This window comes from Bos indicus x Bos taurus, chromosome 23, assembly GCF_003369695.1.
Source record: "Bos indicus x Bos taurus breed Angus x Brahman F1 hybrid chromosome 23, Bos_hybrid_MaternalHap_v2.0, whole genome shotgun sequence".
NCBI lineage: Eukaryota > Metazoa > Chordata > Mammalia > Artiodactyla > Bovidae > Bos > Bos indicus x Bos taurus.
In genome coordinates this window covers 45,963,277-45,978,648 of record NC_040098.1, presented here as the reverse complement: position 1 = coordinate 45,978,648, position 15,372 = coordinate 45,963,277, and the positions used below count along the sequence as shown (strand labels likewise).

General features: G+C 45.7%; 1 protein-coding gene across 1 annotated transcript in view; it reads right to left on the bottom strand.

The window, feature by feature from the left end:
- Positions 1–13,832, bottom strand: part of NEDD9 (neural precursor cell expressed, developmentally down-regulated 9) — a 190,296-nt gene extending 176,464 nt beyond the window's left edge. The window contains exon 1 of the mRNA XM_027525408.1: positions 13,623–13,832. The gene's annotated coding sequence lies outside the window, so the exon portion shown is untranslated. The remainder of the gene's footprint in view (positions 1–13,622) is intronic.
- Between the last annotated feature and the right edge of the window lie 1,540 nt (positions 13,833–15,372).

Below are 15,372 nucleotides of genomic sequence, written 5' to 3'. Positions count from 1 at the left end.
TGCCTCCTTCACTGGGAGATTGTGAGTTAAAGGGGGGAGTGTTTGCTCAGAATATACTAAATGCTCAATAAAACTACTGTTGTTTTATTACGCATCAGCCACCCATCCTTTCCACGTGCTCATCAGGAAATCTACCATACATTTCCTGCAGCTCAGTGACAAGTGGAACGTCTTCAAGAAGCCGAAACATCTAGGAGGAAGGAAAAGGGAGGGGAATGATATGGAACTCATCCCACTATTTTTAACATTGTTAAGGCAATGGCACCCCACTCCAGTACTCTTGCCTGGAAAATCCCGTGGACGGAGGAGCCTGGTAGGCTGCAGTCCATGGGGTCGCTAAGAGTTGGACACGACTGAGCGACTTCACTTTCACTTTTCACTTTCATGCATTGGAGAAGGAAATGGCAACCCACTCCAGGGCTCTTGCCTGGAGAATCCCAGGGACGAGGGAGCCTGGTGGGCTGCCGTCTATGGGGTCGCACAGAGTCGAACACGACTGAAGCGACTTAGCAGCAGCAGCATTATAACATTTTTTCCTGACAGCTAACTGAAACCTCGACTCTTTCCTTTTTCTTCACCTCTTCCGTGGTCTCCTCATGGCCACTGGAGACTGGTCACTGTGGTATCGGTGATGGAGTCAGTACAGCAGGCTGAGTGTTCAGAAGAACTGGGGTAGAAGCTGGACAGGAAGGGGTGATTTCATCCCCTTTCATTATGGTGACCACAGTTTCTATTACTTGTTCTCTAAACGGAACACATTGTCTAAAAACAGAATACTTAACATTCTGTTTGCTGAAATGATTTCCCAATCACCTTTACTCCTTCCTACTTTTCAAACCTTTTAATGAATGCAGAAACATCCTGTTTCTTTTCACTGAGGAAACTAGATGATCCCAGCTTTCCACAAACATTCTTGCACTTCTTTCAAAGGAAAACAACCTGCATGTTTTTCTGGCCATGCCACACAGAACTTCCCATCCCAGGGATCGAACCCGTGCCCCTTGCACTGGAAGTGTGAAGTCTTAACCATGGGACCACCAGGGAAGTCCAAAGAAAAGCAACTTTCTTCTAAATGCCTGTTTTCTATGTGTCAAAACAAACGTGTGGCAAGTTGCTATGATGCTTCAGTTGATGGGTCAAGATGCTCTAGTTAGAGATGGGGCTGGGTAAGCAGAGTACATATAGATACAGTAGAATTTAGAGGGTAAAGGAAGCTGTCCTTGTTTTAAAACCTCATCTCCATCTACTCCCTCAAACCCCTCTTCCTAGAGAAGCAAGTTTCTCATTTCATAGCAAGGAATATGACTTAAAATGGAGCTAGCAGGAGAGTAACGGCTTGACATCCCACCAGTTAAAATCAATGAGATCAAATCTTTCCCAACAAGCACACTTTGATAAAAGTCAAATTGGAAGGAGCCCATGGATATTAGGCATATGGAAAGAGGACTTGGTCAAAACAAGCGCCAGAAAAAGGAAATGGAATTTAAGAAGAAAAACTGGTGGTACTCAAGGATCACTTCATAAATACGGTAGATTTTTCTACAGGAAAGCTTGGCTCTTCAAGGCTAGCACTTTATAAGCAATAAGGGAAAGATGGGAATAAAATGAAAAGCCTCCCATCTTTAAATAAATGCATTTTCCTCTAAGAAAAATCAGTGTCTTCACACCAAAGGCATCTATGCTGTAAGGATCCACTGCAAGGAGCTGCTTAGTCATTAGATGAACGTCTTTATGCAAATACCTTATTTGAAAGACTGGGGTTTCAGTTTTAGCAGTTGTCAAATGATCACTTGCCTGACTTCACATAAGTCACTCATATCACCTTGGTCTCCTCAGTTTCATTTTCTGTAGAGTGGAGGATATAATAACACTCCCCAGGACTGCTGTGAACATTAAATAAGTTGATGCGGGTCAATGTTCTGATGGGATTGTAAGTTAGCGCCTTAATGCTGGCTTCCCCGGTGGCTCAGTGGTAAAGAATCCGCCTGCCAGTGCAGGAGGAACAGGTTTAATCCCTGGGTAGGGGAGATCCCTTGGAGAAGGAAAAGGCAAACTGCTTCAGTATTCTTGCCTGGAGAATCCCATGAACAGCAGAGCTTGGTGGGCTACAGTCCATGGGATTGCAAAGGGTCAGCCATGATGGCACACATCTAAATGTTTGTTCGCTATTAACGTTTTGATCCAGTCGTGTTAACTAGCACCAAGATTAAAGAGGAAAATCAAAAACATGAAACAGAACCCTAGTTTTCACCATGTTGGATGTCAAGACAGGAGGGTTACTTCAAGAGGAGAAACTTACAGAGCTAAAGGTAAGGGGTGTTGCAATAAACTCACGGCGTGACTGGTCAGAATGTCAGCCGTTCTCTACTGCAGCCACCTTAATTCTTCCTCCTGGGTTTGTCTGGCTGAAATCACACACACAGTGGTCTAAACAGGCGATGGCATCAATTAAGATTTAGGTCAGAGCCTCTGAAGTAACCAGTGATTTAGGTTCTGGGATTAAGGAAGACAAAGTCTTACCAATGGCTGGATAAGAATAACATTCCTCTCTACTGTGATCATCCTACAGCAAGGAAATGTTTGACATTCAGGCAGTATGATGTGCCTGCTAAAGGTATTAGATGGTTGAACTTTTGAAAAACACAGCGGAGCAAATATGTTTTATCAATCTCTCCCATTGGTAAGAATCTTGGCGAAAGCAGATTGGACTCATTCCCCTGTGTAGTTCACTCTAAAATGGATCCTTATTCTAAAGGACTCACCCTGCCCTGCTATATTCCCATCTGTCTGCCTGGAGTCCCCTCTCCCACCACCATCATTCAAACACCCTGTGTTTTCTTCCCAAATGCTGAGGACCATCCTTAGGCTCAGAGAAAGCTACACATTAGCAAATCTCTCAGCTTTTCTTCTAAGGAACTTAGTTTTCAGTGGAAATTTTTGTAATGTTTCTGTCTGATTTTTTTTTTTTAACTCTTTCCTGAAGACCAAGCTCCTCAGCTCTGTCCTTGGCAATGTGATTCTAAGGGTGAATAAAATAATACCCTTTGGGACCAACTAATTGCCATAGGTACTTCAATTTAGCTACGAGCTGTTTTGGCACCTTCCAAACAGCATCCCTTGCAAATTAATCCTGCCGAACTATGAAATGTCTGGCTTTCCTGTCTGAACAATCAGAGATATACATGACAGGATCTTGGCTCTCACAGGGCTGTGTGATCAGGGGTAACAAGCACAAGCCTCAGTGTTTCAGGGCTGCTGCGGCTTAGTCATGTCAGTCGTGTCTGACTCTTTGCGACCCCACAAACCGTAGCCCTCAGGCTACTCTGTGCATGGGATTCTCCAGGCAAGAATACTAGAGTGGGTTGCCATGCCCCACCTCCAGGGGATCTTCTCAACCCAGGGATCGAACCTGGGTCTCCTGCATAGCAGGCAGATTCTTTACCACTAAGCCACCAGGGAAGCCCCAGTGTTTCAGGGACACATTGCATTTCTTTTTTGGGAGACGGTGATAAGGTGTTTGCCAAGGTCACTTTGTTCAGTGACCAAGAGGCTGCTTAGAACTTACTGGGGAGAATAAGACAGCTGCTTCTCCTATCTCCCCTGGGCCCGGGTGGCCGTTTGCAAATTGAGAATGAGAGAGAAGGAAAGAAGGATAACCAGAAATCCAAACAGATGGGGGAAGGCATTGAACTTAAGAGGCAAACGATGATGATTTAACTTACAGATAAACATATTTAATCTATCAACTATATTTATTCCTGTGAGTCCTCATTAACACAGAAAATCAAGAGTTGTCTATGCTTTAAAGGTAATACAGGGACTTGGCTGGTGGACCAGTTGTTAGGACTCTGAGCTTTCACTGCTGAGGGTGCAGGTTCAATCCCTGGTCAGGGAGCTAAGATCTTGCAAGCTCTAATGTATGACCAAAAATAAAATACAAGTTTTTTTTCTGTTTATTAATGATGAGGAAACTATTCTAATACTTGGGTACCTTACAAACCAACACAAATGAAACAAATGATCCCAATAATTTTCTGACTTTTAACTCACTTGAAAAAAAGATCCATGCTGGTGGGGACCATTGTAGGGACTCCATTATTTGCTGATACGCAGGTTGGTCAACATGATCACAAAGGAAAGCTAACTTTAAAAAATCCTTCCTAAATTTCCTTTTGATACTTGTGCCTCTGTAATCCGGATTATCACCTAGGTAATGAGATGTATACCATTTTGACTTTCTTTACAGAGATTGAGCTGAATTTAATTGGATTGACTCATTCACCCTAGAAGACTTCTCTCTCTAAATATATATCTCCATACTCTCCTCTTATGGAAAGCTCTTTTCTTGTCAAATCCCACTCATTCTTTAGATTCCTTCTTTTAAAAAGCTTATTCTGTCTCCCCCTCTTCCTCTTATCAGCTAATAAATATCGAGCATTAAATGTGTCAAATAACTGCTTTAGGGATTTGGTGTATGTTGATTTATGGAACACTCAAAACCGAGTATTGACTCATAACTTTCAAAACCACCCAGTGAGGTAGGACTGTTATTACCTCCTTGCTGCAGATAAGAAATTGAGAAACAGAAAGATAAAGTAACTTGCTCAGGAGCACACAGCGGCTGGCTGGTGGAGGAGGGCTTCCCACCCAGGTGGCTGGCTCCAGAGCTGCCCTCTTAAGCACTCTACCAGTTGCTCCGGCCAGCCCAGTAACACTAACCCTGACACTAGCTATTGACCTCAACATCTCTGCTCTGCGGACGGACAGAGCGCACTGCCGCCCAGCGTTCCGTTTCTGCTGCACGTTTCCCTCTAGAGACACAGGTGCTGAGAGAACACTGCACTTGCAAGAGCCGTGCTGTGATGGTACAGGCCCACCACCGTGCTTTTAGGGGAAAATGCTTCCCATGGTGATGCTCAGCCACTGATAGTATCACTTCCTCTAAATGTTTCCACTCCTTATGGGCGAAGCTGTGGGTGGGGAATTTCAGAGCCATGGAAACAGCCAAAAGGTTATGAGAGGTTCACGGACACGGTACCATTCGATGACTATGTGATGAACAGTCCCATATACTCTAAGGAAAAGATGAATCTAAAAATACACTAGTGGGAAGGCTCCGGGGGAGTTTTGTATGAAAAGTGGACTCTTTAGGATCTAGCACAGTGGTTAGAACTCATCATGGCCGTTTGCTGATTTTGGCAAAGGGTGCTTTTGAAAACTAAGTATCACACAGATCCTTGCACTAAGGGTTTCTGCGGTAGGGGAAGTGGACAGTGAGAGTGAAAGCTTCCCTGAACGTGCCCACAATCAGGACAGTTCTCCTTCCAGGAGTCAGTTCTATTTCCTCTTTCCCTCTGTGAATGTGTGCTCAGTCGTTCAGTCGTGTCCGACTCCTTGTGATGCCATGGCCAGTCATTTTTATTTATCCTTTCCTTTCATTTAAGGACCCTTTCCTCCTTTGATTTTTTTTTTCCTTCTGGCTTTTAGGTGCCTAGTTCGTTCACCTGTTACCCCCAGTTAAAACCAGTTTCTAACATAAGGCAAAGCTGCTTCACACCTCTGCTGGTAGGGTTTTGTACATGAGAGAGGGAGAAATTTGGGAGGCATTATGCCTTCCTGCAATCATTCTTGAACCTTCATCTTTGGCAATGACCTAGGACTGTCATTGATAGAGATAATAAGTAGAGATAGAGATGGTAGAGATGATAAGTAGACTGTCACTTGTTTACACAACAGAATGCTCTACAGCCGTGAAAATGAGTCATGAGCATCTATCCGCATCCATATGGATAACCCTCCAAAATGACACAGAGTCAGTCTGGAGTCACAGAGTCAGTTACGGAGGAATGTATATGGTATGATTACCTGTGTTTAAGTTCCCAAACAGGCAAAAATAAACTGCATATACACATAAACTGCATATAAATTAATTACATATAAATTGCTTATACATGTGTATATATAGGCACATGAGGCCAGTCTAAAAAGAAAAATAATGGAGTGTAATTAACACAAAACTTAAGACAGCATTTCCCTTCACGTGTTGGGAAGGTGGGCAGTGGGTACACATGTATTTGTTTTCTTACTTCTACTATTATTTAGAACGTACGTGCACATCACATATAGTTCTTTGCAGCATGAGATGTTTCACGTATTTTAAAATTTTTCTCAAGTGAAATGGATCTGGATTAGCAGCCCCCATTTACCATCTTCCTTGGAAAGTGGAGGGAGAGGCTTGGGGAAGAACAGCCGCCAATAGAAATTAAGTAGAAGGGCTGCCCGGGTGGCTCAGTGGTAAAGAATCTGCCTGCCCATGCAGGAGGCATGGGTTCGATCCCTGGTCAGGGAAGATCCCACGTGCCTCGGAGTAGCTAAGCCCACGAGTCACAACTACTGGGCCTGGGCCCTAGGGCCCGGGAGCCACAACTACTGAACCTACGTGCCCTAAGAGCCCGACTCCGAAACAAGAGCAGCCACCACAGTGAGAAACCTGCGCACAGCAACTAGAGAGGAGCCCCCTGCTCTCCGCGACTAGAGAAAAGCCTGCACAGCTATGAAGACTCAGTACAGCCAAATAAAAAAACTTAAAAAAAATTAAATACAGTTGAATTATAGACCTCCTTCCACCACAACTTCTAATCTGAAGTGAACGTGCAAAGGAAAGTGGGCGCGTCGGCACCTCTGCTGAGTTACTCCTGAACGGCCAGCCTCAGTCCTCAGGGCAGGACTCCGCGACCAGGAGCCTGGGGCTGTGCCCATCTCAGGCAGTCTTTCCCCTCACGGCCTGGACATGTGGGAGCCATGGCGGGCACAGTCAAGTTGCTTTTTTTAATGACCAAAAAAGCCTGGTGCACACAGGAGGCTGGCTCAGCCAGCCCCTGCCCAGGACGTCCGCCCCTCCTGGCCCTGCAGCTGGGTGGAGGGGACACAGCCATGCCGTTGGGGAGCACCTGCTCTTGCAGACCTCTCTCCAAGTCTTCCCTCCGTCAGGCCCCACCTGTCGGGGTTTCCTCATCAAGTGTGCTGCCAGTACCAGGAGGGACACGGTCCTTTACTTTAAACTGACCCACTTTTAGGGTGGTGGAGGACGGCCAATTGGATGAAGGTGGTCAAAAAGTACAAATTTCCAGTTATAAGTACTTGGGATGTAATGTGGTGTAGTCGCTCAGTCGTGTCCGACTCTGTGATCCCATGGACTGTAGCCTGCCGGGTTCCTCTGTCCATGGGATTCTCCAGGCAAGAGTACTGGAGTGGGGCGCCAGTTCCTTCTCCAGGGGATCTTCCTGAGCCAGGCACTGAACCCTCGTCTTCTGCATTGCAGGTGGATTCTTTACCACTGAACCACCAGATAACATACCACATGACAAATATAATTACCATTGTTCTATGTTATACATGGAAGTTTTTAAGGGTATAAATCCTAAGAATTCTCATCACGAGGAAAAAATATTTTTTTCAATTTCTTTAATGTTGTGTCTATATAAGATGATGGATGTTCTACTATGACAATCACTTCATGATGTATCTAAGTCAAATCATTATGTTGTACACCTTAAATTATTTGTTGCTGTATGTCAACTATATCTCAAAAAAAAAACTGGAAGAATACAAAAACAAAAAAAGGAAAATAAATAAAGACAACTTCTTTTAAAGATATGTAAATTAAAAAATAAAAACCTTTCATGCCACTTCTGCAAATAAAAAGCCAGTGCCACTGTGGTTACTAGAAGACAGAATTGTGCCACTAAATTTTAGCTAGCTACCACTGCCTGCTGATGGCTCACAGCCTGAGGTCTTTGTGGAAAAGGTAAATGGCCACAGTTAGATGGGTCTTCAGATCAGGCCTACATCAAAGGATGAAAAGAGTGAAATGGAAGATCTCTCTCCATGACACAGTGACTAAGTCGAGTGACTCAGTGTGATTAAATGCCACATCTGATGTCGCCTACCATATCCACTTATTGTGTCCCACACTTTGGAAATTTTGATCAAATGAGTTATGGGAAGGCCAGGAAGCAGAGGGGGAGTGGAGGCGATTCAAGGTGGGAGGTGTCTTCACGTGGTGCGGTTTTGTACAGGAGGTGCTGAGTATAATGGACCCTCCCGGGTTCTGGGGCCTGGGTCTTTTGCCGTGTGGAATCTCACAAGGGGATGAGAAAGGCCCTCCCACACAGGGCCCTTGAATGGGTAGGAAGAGTGCTGGGGGGATGGAAGAGTGAAAAGAGAAGAGAGGAAAGCCAGAAAGGGCACATGACCAAGTCAGTTGCCACTGTGGGCAATGGGGGCATAAGTCCAGGAGGAAACTTTGAGAAAAGGTAAGATGGTCTTCCTCAGTGATCAATGCAAAGAAATAGATGAAAACAATAGAATGGGAAAGACAGGGATCTCTTCAAGAAAATTAGAGATACCAAGGGAACTAAAGAGCCTCTTGATGAAAGTGAAAGAGGAGAGTGAAAAAGTTGGCTTAAAGCTCAACATTCAGAAAACTGAGATCATGGCATCCGGTCTCATCACTTCATGGCAAATAGATGGGGAAACAGTGGAAACAGTGGCTGACTTTATTTTTGGGGGCTCCAAAATCACTGCAGATGGTGACTGCAGCCATGAAATTAAAAGACACTTACTCCTTGGAAGGAAAATTATGACCAACCTAGACAGCATTTTAAAAAGCAGAGACATTATTTTGCCAACAAAGGTCTGTCTAGTCAAGGCTATGGTTTTTCCAGTGGTCATGTATGGATGTGAGAGTTGGACTGTGAAGAGAGCTGAGTGCCAAAGAATTGATGCTTTTGAACTGTGGTGTTGGAGAAGACTCTTGAGAGTCCCTTGGACTGCAAGGAGATCCAACCAGCCTATCCTAAAGGAAATCAATCCTGAATATTCATTGGGAGGACTGATGCTGAAGCTGAAACTCCAATACTTTGGCCACCTGATGTGAAGAAATGACTCACTAGAAAAGACCGTGATGCTAGGAAAGATTGAAGGCTGGAGGAGAAGGGTACGACAGAGGATGAAAAGGTTGGATGGCATCACTGACTCGATGGACATGAGCTTGAGTAAGCTCCAGGAGTTGGTGATGGACAGGGAAGCCTGGCGTGCTGCAGTCCATGGGGTCGCAAAGAGTCGGACGCAACTGAGTGACTGAAGTGAAGACAGTCTTAGAGTATTCCACTCTAATGGAGCTGGGTATCTAAAAAGCCTCTTGATGAAAGTGAAAGAGGAGAGTGAAAAAATTGGCTTAAAGCTCAACATTCAGAAAACTAAAATCATGGCATCTGGTCCCATCACTTCATGGCAAATAGATGGGGAAACAGTGGAAACAGTGTCAGACTATTTTTGGGGGCTCCAAAATCACTGCAGATGGTGATTGCAGCCATGAAATTAAAAGACGCTTACTCCTTGGAAGGAAAGTTATGACCAACCTAGATAGCATATTTCAAAAGCAGAGAACATTACTTTGCCAACAAAGGTCCGTCTAGTCAAGACTATGGTTTTTCCAGTAGTCATGTATGGATGTGAGAGCTGGACTGTGAAGAAAGCTGAGCACCAAAGAATTGATGCTTTTGAACTATGGTGTCAGAGAAGACTCTGGAGAGTCCCTTGGACTGCAAGGAGATCCAACCAGTACATTCTAAAGATCAGTCCTGGGTGTTCATTGGAAGGACTGATGCTAAAGCTGAAACTCCAATACTTTGGCCACCTCATGTGAAGAGTTGACTCATTGGAAAAGACTCTGATGCTGGGAGGGATTGGGGGCAGGAGGAGAAGGGGACGACAGAGGATGAGATGGCTGGATGGCATCACTGACTGGATGGACGTGAGTCTGAGTGAACTCCGGGAGTTGGTGATGGACAGGGAGGCCTGGCATGCTGCAATTCATGGGGTTGCAGAGTTGGACATGACTGAGCAACTGAACTGAACTGAACTGTACTAATCTATAGCCCATGAGAGAGTTAATCCCTGGGGCTTTTCATTTGCCTTTGGGCAATGGAAATGGCTCTACTTGGCCTGGAGAGAGCCCTCAGGTCATGAGATAAAGATTCAGGCTGTTAGAAGTCAGCTCAAAGTTGTGCTGAGGCCTGAAGAATGTAGGCAGGACTCTGACTGCTTCTGCTACACCCTTTCTCTGCTAGATAGTTAAAAAAAAAATCACATGTAATCCTTACCGCAGCCCTTCACAATAGTGACTAATTTCCCCTTATTTACATATAAAGGAAGAGGCACCAGAAGTTACATAATTTGACCAAAGTCAGTCTGTAATCCTGCACCTCTGCTTATACTTTTCTAGTCTTTTTCCTACCCCCGCCCCCCGCCAACTTTTTAAAATATTGAACTAAAACTCACACAACATAAATTAGCCAGTTTAAAGAGAACAATTCAGTGACATTCCATATAGCCACAGTGTGGGGCAGCCACCACCTCTATCTAGTTCCAAACAACTGGATCACCCCGAAAGGAGACCCTGTACCCATGAAGCAGTGGTTCCCCATATTTCCCTGCTCCCAGCCCCCAATCTCCATTCTGTTTCTATTGATTTCCCCATTCTCGGTATTTCCTTTAAATGGAATCATACATTTTGGGATCTAGTTTTCTTTTACTTCAGTTCAGTTGCTTAGTTGTGTCTGACTCTTTGAGACCCCATGGATTGTAGCGTGGCATTCTTCCCTGTCCATCACCAACTCCTGGAGCTTGATCAAACTTGTGTCCAGCGACTTGGTGATGCCATCCAACCGTCTCATCCTCTGTCATCCCCTTCTCCTCCAGCCTTCAATCTTTCCCAGCATCAGGTTCTTTTCCAATGAGTCAGTTCTTCACATCAGGTGGCCAAAGTATTGGAGTTTCAGCTTCAGCATCAGTCCTTCCAATGAATATTCAGGACTGATTTCCTTTAGGATTGACTGGTTTGATCTCCTTGCTGTGTTCTTTTACTTAGAACAATGTTTTTGAGGTTCACATATGTTGTAGCATGTATCAGGCCTTCATTCCTTATTGTGGCTGAATAATATTCTATCAAGACTTCCCCGATGGCTCAGCAGTAAATAATCCACATGCAATGCAGGAGACACAGGAGTCACAGGTTCAATTCCTGGGTCAGGAAGATCCCCTGGGGAAGGAAATGTAACCCACTCCAGTATTCCTGCCTGAAAAATCCTATGGACAGAGGAGCCTGGTGGGTTATAGTCCATAGGGTTACAAAGAGTTGGACATGACTGAGCGTGCAGGCCCACACAATATTCTATCCTGTGACTGAATAATATTCCATCTTACGGTTATATAAGAATTTATTTATCCATTCATCTGTTGATGGACTTTTAAGCTATTTCTACTTTTTGGCAATTGTGAATATTGCTGTTATGAACACATGTGCATGTACTGATTTGAGCCCCTGTTTTTAGTTCTTTGGAGTGGAATGTAGGTAGGCGTGGAATTGCTAGGATATGTCATCATTCTGTGTCTAACTTTTCAAGAAAGTACCTAGTCTTCTTAGAGAGCTCATGCTCCTCTCGCTGTTTAAATGTTAGGATTTCTTGAGGTTCCATACCAAGCCACCCCCTCTTTTCTCATTTGATGTTCTGTCTCAAAAATATTTCATCCAAACCCACGGCACCAATTAGCATGTATATACTAAGGATCCCCAGACCTTTGCTCTGGGCTCTAGGCCAGCATGTCAACGGCCTGGCTGACATCTGCCCATGGATGTGTACAGGGCCCTCCAAAATCCAAGAGAACTCATCCCAGGCCTGGATGTTCATTAACCCTTCTAGTCCCAGCGAGCAGCATCAACATCCATTCGGAAGCCCCATCCAGGACAGCGGGGATCACCTTCAACCTTCGCCTGGGATCTCCTTTCCTGTCTGCCCCCAAGTCCTGCTGATTGTCCTTCTCGATGCCTCTCTGTCTATTTTGTCTATCTTCTCTCTATTTTGTCTCCACCGTGAATACTCACTAGATACCCTTGTCTTGTCTGGACTCCCACTGATGTTCTTGCTTGGCTGACTTCATCAGCCTTCTAACCGGTCTCCCTCTCTGTGGGTGTGGCCCCTCCCATCCAGTCTCCACACAGCAGCAAAAGGGATTCCTTAAAAACGCACATCAGACGACAACGCTCCAAGTTTCTCCACCAATTTTAGAATGACCAGCATCTTCAGTGCTGCCTCTTTGTCCGGACTCCTGTTGAGCTACTCTACTCTTTCCTCTGGCCACACCTTAATTCAGCCAGACAATTCGGGTCTCCTGCCTGGCACTACCCAATGCTTTGCCTTGTGCAAGCGTTTTCCAGTTCTCCTGGTTCCCGGGTATGGAAACCTCGCTGACTCCCAGACAGATCAGGCTTCCCTGCTATGTGCTCTGGTCCTTATCACACTTGCGTCATGATTAGTCAACATCTGCCTCTCCCCTAGATTGCAAGCTTTTGCTGGGGGGAGGGCAGGGCAATGTCAGTTTTGTTCCATCTTACTGAAGTTTTGACTTAAATGTGGCTTCCACACTGTGAACGCTCACTAGACAGTTGTTCAATAATTTAGTGAACTAGTTCACGAGAAACAGTGGAGCTCTCACATGAAGTGGCTCTCACCCTGCCCTGTCCACCGCTCCCCTCTGCCCCATTCTTAGAACAGGAATATCCAAAAAATAAGCAAACCTGGGAGGAGACAGAAAATTGGAGGAAGACCGCTTGGCTGGTTCCCAGGGCTCTGTTGTGGATGATCCTACCTCACACTCACTTCTGGATGGGAAACCAGCTTCTGGGGGGAAGGGAGGGGCTCTCCAAGCAGGAGCTGAAAGGACTGGAGCCCCCCGCCCTCACTTCTGGTCACTAACATGGGGACCAGCCTGCTCACCAACCCTCTGGCAGCTTTAGACAGTGCCTGACCTGTTTAGAAGGGCTTTCCCTTTTTCAAGTTGCGTGTGTTCTCATTTCGAAGTATTCATAGATTCAGCAAGATAAAAAGGTGGCCTCCAGTTCTTTAAGAAAGGCAACTGAACGAATGAATTCGTTAAATGAATTAATGTAAACAGAGAAATGCAAGGATGGACCTGTTGGGGTGGCTCAGTGTGGACACGAAGAATACTGTCCTTTGTCTCCAACCCCCTCAGAGAGGATGCTAACAGCCAGTTCGTGGCAGAGTCTAGACACTCACTGAGTGATTCTCAGTCACCACTTCCTGTCCCTCAGTCATTCCCGCAGAGGCTGAACACCACCAGTTATAAGGGACTCAGATCCACCATCAGTTGTAAGTGACAGCCCACACTTAGAGGGTCTGAAATAATTTCAGAAAAGTAAAAGCTCAGGGTCATCGCAGGGGAAACTCTCTGACAGCAGGAAGGGGGAGGAGCCATGACCTTTACACGCAGGAAGCACCCACCCAGGAAGGTTTGAAATGCAGAACCACATAGATTTGAGGCTGCCTGTAAGCCAGTGTCTCCAGGTCAACCTGCAGGAGACCAGGAGCCACTCATTGCCCCTCGGCGGCATGTGGTATCCCTCCCAGCAGCTGCAGAGGGGGGGGTGCCCACGGTGGGGAGCCCCACCAGCTGTCTGACATCAGCTCAGGAAGTCAGAGTCTGAGCGAGCCTGCTGCCCGCCCCTCCCCTTAGGCCACAGCAAGAGTTGGGGAACTCACCCAGGGCGGAACCGCGGTGGTGGGGCCCTCGGGGCTCCCTGGTGTCCTCACCCTCCCTTTGGATGGGTGGGCTGGAGGTGGCAGCTCAATCTTGCCTCATGGCTGTGCTTCTTTCTAGCTGCGGCCACCAGACCGGCTTTTGAAGGCAGCTGTGAGCACGGCCCCACGGAGCGACCCCATGTGTAGACAGCAAGTGGCGAGCCTCTGTGTGTTTTTCCTTCCGGTTGCTGAAAAGTGATGTTGTCTCAGTTCATTTCCTTTCTGTGCGCCTTTTTTTTTTTCTCTCTCTTCTCTGTCAGACCTCCTGATTCACTGAGTTGGCTGTATAGCGACAGGTGAACCATCTAGTTCTGATCTACACTGTTCGCTGTTTTGAGAAAGAGAGGTGGTCTTTAGGTTATTGGTGCCATGAAATTCTGTGGAATATCCTTTCTAAGTGGCACAAAGACCTTTTTAGGCTGCACTGAGGCAAAAATTAGGCTATTTAAGACCTATTAATTTAGGATTTTTCAGTTTTATCAGCTCAATATGTTCTGTTGTTCAGTTGCTAAGTCATGTCCAACTATTTGTGACCCCATGGACTGCAGCACACCAGGCTTCCCTGTCCTTCACTATCTTCTGGAGTTTGCTCAAACTCACATCCATTGGGTCGGTGATGCTATCCAACCATTTTATCCTCTGCCGTCCCCTTCTCCTTCTGCCTTCAGTCTTTCCCATCATCTGGGTCTTTTCCAATTAGTTGACTCTCCGCATCATGTGGCCAAAGTATTGGAGCTTCGCTTCAGCACCTTCCAATGAATATTCAGGTTTGATTACCTTTAGGATTGACTGGTTTAATTTCCCTGCAGTCCAAGGGACTCTCAAGAGTCTTCTCCAACACCACATTTGAAAGCATCAATTCATCAATATGTTCTAAAGAGTTCTATTATAAATTGACCTGAAACATCCTTTCACTGGACAAGTATTTTATTGAACCTATACTCTGTGCCGGGGGCTAGGTACCCAAACAGACCATTCCTATTTACAATGTGATACAGAAGCCCCCAGGTGGCTCAGTGGTAAAGAATCTGCTTGCAGGAGAATCTTTGGCAGGAGATGCGGGTTCAACCCCTGGGTTGGAAAGATTCCCCTGGAGAAGGAAATGACAACCCAGTCCAGTATTCTTGCCTGGAAGATCCCATGAACAGAGGAGCCTGGCAGGCTACAGTCCCTGGAGTGGCAAGAGTCTGACACAGTTGAGTGACTGAGCACACAGAAGTCTAGACTACCTGATGATGTGAAAGGGAATCTGAAAGTATTTCATCCCAAATCCGGGTCTTCTTCCACCTGGGCATCTGAGTAATAGACAAGGGGACGTGCTCTGAGACTGACCACCTGGGTTTGAATCTTGGCTTTACTCTTCAAACACTTTTGATTTTTCTGTGCCTTGACCCCCTCATCTGTAAACTGGAAATAATCAAAGGACTGCTGTGAGAATTGAAGGAGTTAGTATACACAGAGTACTCAAGGAGCACCCGGCATAATAAATAAGTAAGCAGCGTTATGTGTGCTTACCATTATTAATTAGTGGAAAATTATATGTAAGTTCAGTCCTTTACTTTTTTCCTTTTTTGCCCCACTTCCCACCCCTTGCCGGTGCCTAGCAGATGACTTGGTGGCATAGAGGATTGAGAGCAGAGAGGGAGATGGTTTGAATAATCGATACCCTGAAATGATCATGGTGTCTGTTGTTTCAGCTCCGTCTCGGAGG